This window comes from Pan paniscus, chromosome 1 (genome assembly GCF_029289425.2).
Source record: "Pan paniscus chromosome 1, NHGRI_mPanPan1-v2.0_pri, whole genome shotgun sequence".
Lineage (NCBI taxonomy): Eukaryota > Metazoa > Chordata > Mammalia > Primates > Hominidae > Pan > Pan paniscus.
Window position 1 is genome coordinate 101062054 of NC_073249.2, and position 14732 is coordinate 101076785.

The 14732-nt window shown below is 45.0% G+C and overlaps 1 protein-coding gene across 1 annotated transcript in view; it reads left to right on the forward strand.

Moving 5' to 3' along the window:
• The first annotated feature begins 14407 nt into the window (after window positions 1–14407).
• LOC100990288 (myomegalin-like) overlaps window positions 14408–14732 on the forward strand; it is a 56155-nt gene continuing 55830 nt past the window's right edge. Inside the window, 1 exon segment of the mRNA XM_063599202.1 lies at window positions 14408–14536. The gene's annotated coding sequence lies outside the window, so the exon portion shown is untranslated.

Here is a 14732-nt window from a genome sequence, read left to right on the forward strand (position 1 = left end):
AAACCCACCCCAGCCTCCCAAAGTGCTGGGATTAGGCATGAGCCACCACGCTGGGTCCTCATTCTTGTATCTTAAAAGTCAGTGATGTTGAGTAATTTCTCATGCCACCACCTCCAAGGTTGCCTTTCTTCTGCCTTCTTCTTTCACTTATAAGGAAGTTTGTGATTTCAATGATCCCATCCATTTAAGACAATCTCTCTATCATTTTTCCACAACATTAATTTCACTTGAAATCTAATTTCACATTGCCGTGCAACCTAACATATTTGTATGTTAGACTCTGGGAATTAGGACATGAAAATTTTGGGGAAGGCCATTCTTTGGCCTACAGCAGACATAATCTGTTTACCTGCAGATTAAAGCGTTCTTTATTTTTCTGTCGCCCTCTCTTAATTTTTTAAAAATAATATTAATTGTAGTAAAGAGAAAGAAAAAAAAAGAAGGAAAGAAGGAAGGAAGTAAATAAAGAAAGAAAGAAGAAAGAAAAGAAGGAGGAAATGAGGGAAGGAAGGGAGGGAGGGAGGAAGGGAGAAAGGCAGGAAGGGAGAAAAAAGAAAGCATGAACACAAGAAAGAAAGAAGGAAAGAAAGAAAGAAAGAGCAAGAAAAAGAGAAAGAGAAAGAGAGAAAGAAAGAAAGAAGGGAGGAAGGGAGGAAGGAAAGGAGGAAGAGAGAATGGTAAAAGGGAGGAAGGAACAGAAACAAAGAAAATAAAGAGGCGAAGGAAGGAAGGAAAAAGAGGAAAGGAAGAGAGGGAGGAAGGAAGAAAAGGAGGGCGGGAGGAAGGGAGAAAAAAGGAAAGAAAGCAAGAAGGTGAGAAAGAAAGAAGGAATATGAGAAAAGAAGGAAGAAAAGTGAGGGAGAAAGGAAGGGAGGGAGGAGGGAAGGAAGAATAAGAGGAAAGAAAGAAAGAAGGAAAGAAGGAAGGAAGGAGAAAAAACAAAGAAAAGAAAGAAAGGTAAAGAAAAAAGAAAAGGAAGAGGAAAAGAAGAAAGGAAGGAAGAAGGCAAGGGAAGGGAAGAGAAGAGAAAGGAAGATGGAAAGAAAGAAGGAAGAAGGCAAATATTAGAAATTCTGGGTTTGTTAGAGAATATGCCATACTGTTTTTTTTTTCACTTGAAAGGAAAGAGTATCTGCCATTGAAGATTGGATGTCTTGTTGGTGATATTGTTGTTCTTATCTTCCACATGATTACTGAGTTAGTGCCTAGTCTTTCCATTTCTAAGACAAAAGTGTTGATGTCGGCAAATATAATTTTGGATTTTTCCAGTTCACCTTTGATTTCTTTCCTGTTTTACCTCTTGTATTTGGAGGTTCTGTTGTTAGCTGCATACCCTAATTAGTAGGATGTTTACATCTTCTTGAGAATTGATTATTCTATTATCTATTATCTCTCATCTCTCTTACTATTTCTTGTTCCGAACTCTGTTGTGTCTAATATCAATGTAGTCCTTCCACAGCCTTATTTTAGTGTTTCCATGATATGGATTTCTCCATATCTTGATGATAACCTCTTTATATCTCTATATATTTGGAGCAAGATATAAAATTTAGACTTGATTTTTTAAAGATTTTTCAAGATATGATTCTTATTTCTTTTTGTTCTATTTGACATTCTCTGAGTTTCCTATATTTGAAGTTTGATTCTCTGTCACTTCTTTTAGAATATTTTTGGCAGTTATTTTGAAAAATATTTCTTTTGCTCAATTATTTTTCCCTCTTTTCTTTTTGGGATTTCATTCATAACTAGAGTAGGTAATTTCATCTCAGTCTTATGCAGGTACTTTTTCTCAGGGTCTCAGGAATGTAGCCTTCTCACACTTCTGTTCTTTTCCTGGCTGTGTTGGTGAGCTCAGTGATATTCCTCCTTCACCTTCAAGAGCCGTTTTGTTTTGTTTTTCCTGTTTTCATACTCCCAGCATCAGGAGGATCCTAAGTGTGGCAGTTTTTGTTGCCTTCCCCTACATATTAAGTGGAATATCTTGCTCTATTTGGACTCTTATAACAAAATAACGTAAACCGGGTGACTAAAAAACAACAGATATTTCTTTTTTCACACTTCTTGAGGCTGTAAGATCTCGGGTCAAGATGCTCACAAATTCAGTGTTGATGAGAGCCCATTTCATGGTTCATAGGTGGTGCCTGCTTTCTATGTCCTCACATAGTGGAAGGCACACAAGAACTCCATTGAGCTTCTTTTATAAAGGCACTAATCCCATTCATAAGGGTTCGGCCCCCAAGACCTGCTCACCTCCCAAGTGTTCTGCTCTCCCTGATCTGTGTCATATACAGACTCTCTTGGATTTCTTACCAATTGCTTGAGAGATCGCAGTGGGTTTGTGGGGAAAAAGTTGTCAAGATGATGGATCTTTCCCAACTTCTGCAGCTGTCAGTGGTCTCCCAATCTCACCAGCCCCACTTTGTCTTTAGGAATTCATTGATTATTCCAGCTTTACTTGTCATAGTGGTGTCTATTTGCATCTGTCCTATGTAAGTGCATCCGTCCTCTTTCTCCTTGCAGGTGCTTGTTTTCCCTCACATTTTCACTCAGTTCTTGGCAACCTCGTTGCTATAAAAATAAAGTCATGACTTTGAAGTTAGTTTGGGTCTTTCATTGTTGTCAGGTTTGGAACCCTATTCCATCGCAGATCTCCAAAACCCAGACTTTTTGGGGGGTTGAAATTTTAGGCTTTCTCTTTGAATTGTAGTTTTATCTTCTTTCAGTTACCATTTGCATTTTCATAATGATTAATGAGACTAAGCTTTTTTTGTGTAGTTGACTGTACCTTTGGATTTTTTCCCCAAATACCTTTTTATTTCTTCTTTTCTTTATGGTTTTAGAAAAGGTAGTTTACATAATTGCAGCTTGATTTTTTACTCAGTTAATGGCATGCTTAATGGAGAGAAAAAATATTAAATATATTTCCCTTTTTAATTACTGTGCTTTTTTCTTTTCTAAGGAAATGTTTCATTATGTTAAATTTCAGTGTTATTCTACTTAGCTATTCCTTAAATACTATAGTATTTTGGATTTCACATGTAAATTTGTAACATATCTTGAGTTTGTTATGTATAGAGTAAGGCTATTTTCTCTTTTTTGTTTTTTAAGGTAAAAATCACATAATATAAAATTAACAACCACCATTTTAAAGCATACAATGCACTTGCTTTTGGTATATTCACAATGTTCCAGGGCAATTTCATCATGTCCCTTCCAAAAACCCATTATGCATAAAGTTGTTACACCCTAATCTGCTTCCCTGAGCCCTAATGACCACTAATCTGATTTATATCCCAATTGATTTGCCAATTCCTGATGTTTCATGTGAATAAAATCAAGTAATATTTGTCCTTTTGTGCAACAGAATGCTTTCAAATTTCACCCATATTATACCATATATAAGTACTTCATTCTTTGTTATAGCTGAAAATTGGGTGTCCATTTATGAGTCAACAAGCATATGGATTGTTTCCACTTTTTGACTGTATGAATATTACTGCTGTAAATATTCATGCACATGTTTATTTTTTGAGCACCTATGTTTTGTAAGATTAACAGCTGACTTAAGAGAAACAATGGAAGCAAGAGGCAGTAGAATAATATATTCAAAAGATGCAAAGGAAAAAAACCTCTCAGCCACGAATTCCTTATCCAGCAATTATTTTTCGAAAATGAAGATAACACAAAGACTTGCCCAGATAAACAGAAATATTAACTGAAGTTGTTGCTGGCAGACCTACTATATAAAAAAATACTCTAAAATAAATTCCTAAGGCTAAAAGCAAGTTACAGAAGACAGTAACTTGAATCCACATTTTTAAAGAAGCACTGGTATAGGTAATACTGACATTATAAAAGACAGTAAAAATGCATTTTTTCTCTTTATCATAGTTTATTAAATAACATGTGTATAATGGCCGGGCACGATGGCTCACACCTGTAATCTCCACACTTTGGGAGGCCAAGGCGGGCTTATTACGAGGCCAGGAGATCGAGACCATCCTGGCTAACACAGTGAAACGCCGTTTGTACTAAAAATACAAAAAAATGAGCCGGGAGTGATGGCGGGCGCCTGTAGTCCCAGCTACTCGGGAGGCTGAAGCAGAAAAATGGCATGAAGCCGGGAGATGGAGCTTGCAGTGAGCAGAGATTGTGCCACTGCACTCCAGCCCGGGTGACAGAGGGAGACTCCGTCTCCATGATAATAATAATATGTGCAGAATGTATTGCTGAGTATTTGACATGTAGAAATGGAATACCTCTATAACATATTTTCCAGTAACATCAAAAAGGAGGTAGTTGGAAGAAAAATGTATTGTGATAAGGTAATAACTCTAGATGGTAAAGTAATAATTACTAAAATGTATTGTTGGCTTTGTAACTTTAATAGATGTAATGTGTAAAGTGATGATACTTTAAAATGGAGGAAACAAAAGAGATATATATAAGAATGTTGTTTCTATGTATTACTAAACGTTTACTAGTATAAATTGGAAGGTGGTTTGAATAATTAATTTTCCATATACCTATATGGTAAACTTACAACAACAAAAATTCTCAAAAATATATAATAAAATAATTCATTACTAATCTAAAGTTCCCTATTTTAGAAAATATTCTTTCATTGCAAAATAAAGCAATAAAGAAAAATATTTGAGAAATATATAAAACAAACGGTAAAATGGCAGACATAAATAGAATTATACCAATTATAATCTTAAATGTGAGCAGATTAAAATCCATTCCAGAAGCAGAGATTGTCAGACTGGATTAAAACAAGTGATCCCAATATACGCTGAGATGCAAGGATACTAATGGATTGAAAGTAAAAAGATGACAAAAAATATCATGCAAATAGCAATCATAAGAACACTGAACTCATTATACTCATAACACACAATACAGACTTTAAAAAATATGAATAGGATTTCAAAAATTTATATTCTAGTGAAAAGGGGGTGAACGCTTTAGGAAGACATAGCTATTACAATCATGTATGCACAGATAGGAGCTAAATTGTTTCCTCTGTATAAATACTGAAATTCTAACCACTGAATATGACCTCATTAGGAAATAGGTTGTTTGCAGCTGATCAAGTTAAGATACAATCAGATGAGCCTGAATTCAATATGACTGATGTCCTTGTTAAAAGAAGAAATTTGAGTAGAGGGAGACATACACACAGGGAGAGTACCATGTGGTTATGAGGAGAGAGATTAGCCAAGGAATGCCAAAGACTGCCACTAAACCACCAGAAGTGAGAAACAAGGCACAGAGCAGGCTTTCTCTCATAGCCCTTGAAGGTACCATCCCTGCTGACACGTCAATCTCAGACTTTTAGCTTCCAGGACTATAAGACTATAAGACTATAAATGTATGTTGTTCAAGGCACCCAGTTTGTGTTACTTGGTTATGGCAGCCCTAGAAAACTAATACATGAACTAATAACAAAGCATAATAACATGAAGCAAAAATTGACAAAAGAGGAGCATCAGCAAAATGGCAGTGGAGACAGCTGCAATCTTTCATTTCCCCACAGAAACATCACACAACTAAGAGAAACTGTCCGAATAAACTTCGCCAAAACTCTGGGAAATGGTCAAAAGATTACAACAACCAAGTGAAAGCAGACTCAAGAAAAAGACAACTGGAAAACTTTACGACATTTTTAACTTGCCTTTGCCCCAGCAAATTGGCAGTTCTGAAGTGTCAGAATCCCACGTTCCCAGTGAGGAAGGCTGGTCCATGGTCCAAAGGAACAAGAGAAGATCTTACCCGCAAATTATTATGTGTCTGTTCTGACTGGTCTGGGGGATACCTAAAGGACTCATGAAAGGCTTTTTTTTTTTTTTCTGTGTTGCTAGAATACAGAACAGATAAGGAATGGACATTATTAAGAAACTCTGCAAGGAGACCTAACAAACCACAGATGCTTAGGGCAAAAATTAAAGTTTATGCATATAGTAGCTCACCTTCAGCACAGCAAGAAAAGTTGGAGAAGAGTATTTCAAAAACGAAGACATACAAAATCATTCACGTACATGGGAGAGTCTACAAAGTCACATGTATTCATAGGTTAAGCCACATGCTGACAAATTTCACAACAAGACCCTACACTTTTACCTTGGCCGATCCCTCCCCTCAGTGCAAGCTCTGTGCAAGAGTGAACTTGAACTTCACTCAGTGCAAGAGTGAACACACACTTTGTGCCGGCTTTAAAGAACCCAGCACAAAGCCAGTCTGCATGGCCTGGAGACATATTTTGCTGGACAATGATTACTTGTTTTTCTTTTTGTTTTTCTTGTATTTGCCTGTTTGATTGGTTTCTGACATACCAGAAAATCACTGTCAAAACATTAGCTTAACATTTGTTAAGGAAACAAAAAGACTTCGGTGACCACACCTTATAAACCAAACAGTTTTGTAAATCAGTTTGGAAAATTTCACTAAAAAAAAAAAAAATCCTTAACAATATAATAATAAAGAAAATTTAAAACCACAAAATATTACTGTGTTTGTACGGGGGGGTCTGATTTACAGAGTAACCACATAGTAATTATAATTATTAGAATGTCCAGTTTTCAAAAAACGTTACAAGGCATACAAAGAATGGGAAAGTGTGGCTCATTCAAAGGACCAAAATAAATTGACAGAAAATATCCCTAAGGAAACCCAGACATCAAACTTACCAGACAAAGACTTTAAAACAACTCTCTTCATTATACTCAAATGTCAAAAGGAAAACATAAAGAAAGAAATAAAGGAATCAGAAAAAATATTAAAAAGTAGGAATATCAGCAAAGAGATAACAGAAATTCTGGAGTGGAAAACTACAATGATAAAAATTTAAAAATCACCAGAGGGATTTAAGAGTATATTTGCCCACACAGAAGAAGCCATGAACTTGAAGAGAAGAAAATGGAAAATACTGACTCTGAGAAACAGAAAGAATAAAAAATAAACAATGAGCAGAGACTAATGAATCTGTGGGACATCATCAAATAGACCAACATTCATATTCTAGAAGGATAAATTATGTTGTTAAAAAGTTTACCATTCTTTCTTTTCACCTTTCTTCCTTCCTCCTTCCCTCTCCTCCTCCTTTTTACTTTTCTTCCTCTTCCTTTCTCTTCTTCTTTCTCTCCTTCATTATCCCTTTCGCTGTTTCTCTTTCTCCCGTTCTCTTTTTTCTTTTCTTTCAATTTTCTCAATTACTAAGAGATGTTTAAGTACCCTTAGCATGTTAGTAGATACGGTTATTTCTCGCTTTAGTTCTCTTTTGAGATTTATAGTCACTCAAATAAAGAGATAACCCAAACATAAGCGTCACAAACAGGCTTTCATACCATTCTTAATTTGGGCCTGTAATTCTTCATTGCTGTATTAACTTTCTGATGCTTGTAAGGATGTTTTATAACAAATTGTGTAGCTTTTTCCAATGGAATGTTTATTCTGAATTATCTAATTCATATTGTAAGTATAGAGGGAGTTTAATATAAAATTATTAAACTAATATTTGTGAAAGAATGTATTTGTGCATTTAACAAATATGTTAATCCTCAGACTGTTATTGGGCAGCTGAGCATACAGGAATACAAATAACACAATTTTTATGTGTACAATATTTATGGAATACGTTACTGGACCCAATAAATAATTTAGTTAATAACATGACAAAGAACAGAAATTGTATACACTATAGAGCATAGTAATGGAATAATGAATGATTAAAGTTATTAATATTAGGTAGAAAATGAAGGGTATCTTTGAGAGCAGAACTCAAGGAAGCAAGCAATTCGCCTCATGAGGAAAGAGTTACCTGTGGATAAAGGAGAAACTAAAAATTTACAAGTCAAGACTTTTTGAGCAAAAACAAAGAAAAATGACTATTAGTCACCAATTCAGTACAGTGAAAAAAAATGTTGAAGAGATATCTTGGAAGCAAACCATGTTGTGGAAGAGCATGTAGGGTTTTGATAATCATGGGATGATTCTGAATTAATTTTAAATGCGATAGGAATATATGAGATAATTTCACCAGAGAATAACATGATTGTGTTTGCATTTCAAAGGGGTGTATCTGGTGCACTGTGTAGAATGAATAGGTTATGTGAGCAAATAAATTGGGAGGCTACTCTAATCCAGAGAAAAAAGGTAGTGACTTAGGTGAGAATGCTGTCAGGATGAGTGGTAGTAGTGGTGAGAAGTCGTTAGGCCATGGATGTATTTCATAGGACTGGCCAAGAGAACTGCAGCTAAATTGGAGTGTAGGGAGTGAAATGGAGAACTCAAAGATGACTCTCAGCACTGGAAGGTGACAGCTGTCACTGAAGCATGCTGATGCCTCTTATTAAGAGAGTTACTTGGGAATGGCAAGATCAAAACTTCTCACTTTCAAATTTAAGAAAAATATTGTTTTCAGAACGAATGACTTTGGGATCAGAAAGCCACCATTCTAATTGATGGTTCCACGACTGTACGGGCTCACACTCGCAAGAGCAAAAGTGAATCATCACAAAGGTGCTTCTTGATAATTCTAGAGAATGGAGAATTACTGTAACATCTTTCTGATTTTAGGAGCGGTAGCAGTTCCCTTTTTAGCCTAAACGCTATTTTTGTTTAAAGCTCAGCCAAGAGACTCCATTATAATTTTCAAATCTGTGTAACTTAAATTCTCATATGAAATACCACTATGCTTAAATGAGTCAAAACATTTTCCCCATCTACAACTCTATCTTGTCATTGCAATCATTTTTACAAAATTGACTGCAGCTCACAGACCCTAAAAGGAGAAAATCCAGGGTAGGTTATCTGATCTAGTTAGTTTTGAAGACAGGATCTAGAGATTATTTAATATGAAATAGGTCACCTGAAATGAAGTGTTTACTGAAAACAGCTTGGATGAGCCCAGTTTTCTACCACTGAACCATGCATTTGGTTTAAAAAACACAACAACTCTGGGGAATATCAGCTGCTTCCAACTGTGTTGAAGGTGTTAAAGAAAAGAGCATAAAATTAAAAATGATCATCTGAGGCCTTTATAGTCTCTGCTCAAGAGACTAGAGTTTTCCATTCTTAACGAAACACCCAAATATCTTAATAATTGGGCAAAATCTAAATATCAGAGATAATTTTACCTTGAAGATTGTTAAATTATAACGGTGATTCACTACCTTGCCACGTCTCTGAGTCAAAAATTAGGTCTTTGTTTGGGAATCAATCATAATCTGCAATTTGGAAATAGGAAGATTTTAGAAGACTCAGATATTGACTTTCTTGCGTGCAAAAAAAAGACGTATTGAGATAAAACAAGTCTTTCCTTGCAAGGATACCTCTAATGCTCATACACCACCTCCCCTAACATTAATGTAGCTTCCAGGTCACTAACCAGTGTCAGAGAGCAGCCCATGCAACTAGAAATTCAAAAGATGTCGAACATAGGGTCAAGCTTAGAATAAGACGTCTTAGCTAATTAAGTATGCTTTTTTCCCGAAATTCATATTAACAAAATCTTGGATATGTCAGAGAATGCATTCTAAGTTCACTCAACCTAGGAGGGAGAAACATAATTTTAAATTAAGAGCTGAAGCATTCTTGTCCTAACAGAAAGCAAGGAAAACGAAATATCACACCACAGGAGGGATTTCACAAATTTGTGTCAACATCAAAACCTTAAAATAGGCAAGGAGAATGCAGATTCACAATGAACTCTTGTACTTGTTTTGTTCAGAGAAGAGATGGTTCTGAGAGAATGACAGTGAACTAACCCCAGCTGGTTTAGTTGGTGCTTTCAACTACTGCTTCTGATCAACTCCTTTAGCTAGAAGAAATTGATGAGGATTTTGGCATGTGGTATTAGAGATGGTTATTAATTTTCTCCTCTTATTTGCATTGTTCAATAGAGTAAATACTAGCTGTATATGGCTACTTCAATTCAAATTAATTACAATGAAATATACTTAAATATTGAATTTCTTAGTCACTCTTGGTTCATTATTGAATATCTTCAGCTAAGATTTCCCAACTAAAGACACTAAGAGGTGGCTTAGTTAACTGGTCGTCCACAAATATTGAAGCTGTTGTTAACTCCTGATATATTCTCTGCAAAGAGAATACTCATGAGCCTCCTCCTGAAATCAGCAGCCTAGAGATCGTTTTATAAACTGGATACAAGTTGGAAATCTATATACTCTTTAAGTGTTTGAAATATTAGCTTCCCAGGGAAGAAAATCAAATTCATAAGATATGTTAGGACAATTTAACTCAAGATGTTCAAAACTGAAATGACATATTCTACAACATGTGATAAAACCACCCCCTAACAACTTAAAGCAAAACAGGGATGGACCTTAAAGACCTGCCTTTTCCTCATCCCCCAGCCAGCCAATCAGTTTTCAAATCTTGCATTTTATTTGGAAAGGTCCCTATCCCCCTGGTCTCTTGTTTCTAGACTTGCCACATATTTAAGTTTGTTACCTCTCTCTACTGACTTTTCTCTCTTCAAACAGTATCTATGCCTGCCAAATGTGAACGTACAAGAAACAAATCAGAATGTGCCATTCTGATTTAAACTGCTTATTAGTTAATACCCTCAAGATAACATCTGGGTTCTTAGCTTCAATGAGTCAAGCCTACTTACATCTTTTTTTGTCTTTGGCTGCACATTTCCTGTCACATCGCCCTCCAGCAATGGGAAGCTGTGCCGGCCTTCCACCCCATCTCCATTATTTCGCCCTCCGCCGCCGCGGCTTTTTCCCGCCCCGCCGCCGCGGCTTTTTCCCCCCACCGCGACTCGGCTTTTTGTCCGCAGCGGCTTTTTGCCCCCCCAACGCCAGGGCTTTTTGACCACCGCGGCTTTTTGACCCTTCGCCGCTGCGAATTTTGCCGCCCTGGCTTTTTGCCGGCCGCGGCTTTGTCCCCCACCCGCTGCCGCGGCTGTTTGCCCCCTGCCGCATTTTTGCCCCCTGCCGCTTTTTGCCCCCCCGCCGCCGCCGCCGCCGCGGCTTTATCACCGCGGTGGCTTTTTCCACCCTGCCCCCGCGACTTTTTACCCGGTGCGGCTTTGTGCCCCCCTCGCTGCCGCGGCTTTTTGCCCGCCGCGGCTTTCTGCCCACCCCGCCGCCGCGGCTTTTTACACCCCCGCCACAGTGGCTTTTTGCCCGCTGCGGCTTCTTACCCCCCGCCGCCGTGGCTTTTTGCCCCATCGCCGCCGCGGCTTTTAGCCCCCACCCCGCCTCGGGTTTTTGCCCGCCACGGCTTTGTGCCCCTCGCCGCCGCGGCTTTTTGCCCGCCGCGACTTTTTGTCCCCGCCGCCGCGACTTTTTGCCCGCAGCGGATTTTTAGCCCCCGCCGCCGTGACTTTTTGCCCCACCGCCGCTGCGGCTTTCTGCCCGCCGCGGCTTTCTGCCCCCACCCGCCGCTGCAGCTTTTTGCCACCCCGCCGCTGTGGCTTTTTGCCCCACCGCCGCCGCGGCTTTTTGCCCGCCGCGGCTTTCTGCCCGCACCCGCCGCCGCAGCTTTTTGCCCCACCGCCGCCGCGGCTTTTTGCCCCCACCACGCCTCGGCTTTTTACCCGCCGCGGCTTTTTGCCCGCCGCGGCTTTCTGCCCACCCCGCCGCCGCGACTTTTTGCTCCCACCCCGCCTCGGGTTTTTGCCCGCCGCGGCTTTTTCCCGCCCCGCCGCCGCGGCTTATTCCCCCCACCCCGCCTCGGCTTTTTGCCCGCCGCAGCTTTGTGTCCCCCCGGCGCCAGGGCTTTTAGCCCGCCGCGGCTTTTTGCCGCCCCCGCCGCTGCGGTTTTTTGCCCCCCGCCGCTTCTTGCACCCCGCCGCTTTTTGCACCCCGCCGCTTTTTGCACCCCGCGGCTTTTTGCCCCCTCGCCGCCGCGGCTTTTTCCCCGCCGTGGCTTTTTCCCCGCCGTGGCTTTTTCCCCCCTGCCCCCGCAACTTTTCACCCGCCGCGGCTTTTTGCCCCCAACCCCCCTCGGCTTTTTGCCCGCCGCGGCTTTTTGCCCCCCGCCGCCGCGGCTTTTTAGCCCCCGCCGCCGCGGCTTTTTAGCCCCCGCCGCCGCGGCTTTTTGTCCCCCGCCGCCGCGGCTTTTTGTCCCCCGCCGCCGCGACTTTTTGCCCCCACCCCGCCTCGGCTTGTTGCCCGCCACGGCTTTTTACCCCCCGCCGCCGCGGCTTTTTGCCCGCCGCGGCTTTGTGCCCCCCTCGCAGCCGCGGCTTTTTGCCCGCCACGGCTTTCGGCCACCCACCCGCCGCCGCGGCTTTTTGCCCCACCGCCGCCGCGGCTTTTTGCCCCCACCCCGCCTCGGCTTTTTGCCCCCACCCCGCCTCGGCTTTTTGCCCGCCGCGGCTTTCTGCCAGCCACCCGCCGCCGCGGCTTTTTGCCCCACCGCCGCCTAGGCTTTTTGCCCGCTGCGGCTTTCTGCCCCAACCCGCCGCCGCGGCTTTTTGCCCCCACGCTGCCTCGGCTTTTTGCCCGCCGCGGCTTTTTGCCCCCCGCGGCTTTTTGCACCCCGCCGCTTTTCGCACCCCGCCGCTTTTCGCCCCCCCCCCCCCGCCGCCGCGGCTTTTTCCCCGCCGTGGCTTTTTCCCCCCTGCCCCCGTGGCCTTTTACCCGCTGCGGCTTTGTGCCCCCATCGCCGCCGCGGCTTTTTGCCCGCCGCGGCTTTCTGCCCACCCCGCCGTCGCGACTTTTTGCTCCCACCCCGCCTCGGGTTTTTGCCCGCCGCGGCTTTGTGTCCCCCCGGCGCCAGGGCTTTTAGCCCGCCGCGGCTTTTTGACCCCTCGCCGCTGCGAATTTTGTCGCCGCGGCTTTTTGCCCCTCGCCGCCTTTTGCACCCCGCCGCTTCTTGCACCCCGCCGCTTTTTGCCCCCTCGCCGCCGCGGCTTTTTCCCCGCCGTGGCTTTTTCCCCCCTGCCCCCGCAACTTTTCACCTGCCACGGCTTTTTGCCCCCACCCCGCCTCGGCTTTTTGCCCGCCGCGGCTTTTTGCCCCCTGCCGCGCGGCTTTTTACCCCCCGCCGCCGCGGCTTTTTGTCCCCCGCCGCCGCGACTATTTGCCCCCACCCCGCCTCGGCTTGTTGCCCGCCACGGCTTTTTACCCCCCGCCGCCGCGGCTTTGTGCCCCCCTCGCCGCTGCGGCTTTTTGCCGCCGCTGCGGCTTTTTGCCCCCACCCCGCCTCGGCTTTTTGCCCGCTGCGGCTTTCTTCCCCTCCGCCGTCGCGGCTTTTTGCCCCCACCCTGCCTCGGCTTTTTGCCCGCCTCAGCTTTTTGCCCCCCGCCGCTTTTCGCACTCCGCCGCTTTTTGCCCCCCGCCGCCGCGGCTTTTTCCCGGCCATGGCTTTTTTCCCCCCTGCCCCCACGGCCTTTTACCCGCTGCGGCTTTTTGCCCCCACCCCACCTCGGCTTTTTGCCCACTGCGGCTTTTTGCCCCCCGCCGCGGCGGCTTTTTGCCCCCCCGCCGCCGCGGCTTTTTAGCCCCCGCCGCCGCGGCTTTTTGTCCCCCGCCGCCGCGACTTTTTGCCCCCACCCCGCCTCGGCTTGTTGCCCGCCGCGGCTTTTTACCCCCACCGCCGCGGCTTTTTGCCCGCCGCGGCTTTGTGCCCCCCTCGCAGCCGCGGCTTTTTGCCCCCACCCCGCCTCGGTTTTTTGCCCGCTGCGGCTTTCTACCCTAACCCGCCGCCGCGGCTTTTTGCCCCTCCGCCGCTGCGGCTTTTTGCCGCCACCCTGCCTCGACTTTTTGCCCGCCGCGGGTTTTTGCCCCCCGCCGCCACCGCGGCTTTTTGCCCGACCAGGCTTTTTGCCCCAGCGCCGACACAGCTTTTTGCACCCTCGCCGCCGTGGCTTTTTGCTGCTGCGGCTTTCTGCCCTCCCGCCGCCGCGGCTTTTTGTCCCCCCGCCACCGCCGCTGCTTTTTGCCCCACCGCCGCCGTGGCTTTTTGCCCGCCGCGGCTTTTTACCCGCCACGGCCTTTTACCCGCCGCGGCTTTTTGCCCCCCGCCGTCACGGCTTTTTGCCCCACCGCCGCAGCGACTTTTTCCCCGCCGCGGCTTTTTGCTGCCGCGACTTTTTGCCCCAGTCGCCGCCGCTTTTTACCACCGCGACATTTTACCCCCGCCGCCGAGGATTTTTGTCCCCGCCGCCGCGGCTCTGAGGGCGGGAGCGGCAGACTCGGCTGCCAGCTCTACTGGCGTCCTGGCAAGGGCAGCGCCGAGGGGTGCTCCTGGTCCAGCTCTCCTGGCTCAGGGATTCCTTGCCTAGGCGCCGGCGCCCCGGGCTCCTTGCCTAGGCCCCTGTGGCCTGCATAGAGCGGCGCTGCCTGCGGAGGCGATGGGAGAGAAGAAGGAGGGCGGTGGTGGGGGTGATGCGGCGGCCACGGAGGGTGGCACAGGGGCTGCGGCCAGCCGGGTGCTGCAGCAGTGCGGGCAGCTCCAGAAGCTCATCGTCATCTTCATTGGCAGCCTGAGCGGGCTGTGCACCAAGTGCGCTGTGTCCAACGACCTCACCCAGCAGGAGATACAGACCCTGGAGGTAAGGGGTTCGGGGACCCGGGCTGGGCTCCAGGAGCGGCCCGGACACCTCCTTCGGGGCCCCAGTTCACTCCTGGCCGAGTTGCATCCTTGAGCCCACGTCACCCCCTTGGAGGCTTCCCCTCCCTCCTGCACTCGCTGATGCGGCAGCCAGAGGACCCGGGACCAGCCCTCACCTTGGGCAGGATTTGTGGAGC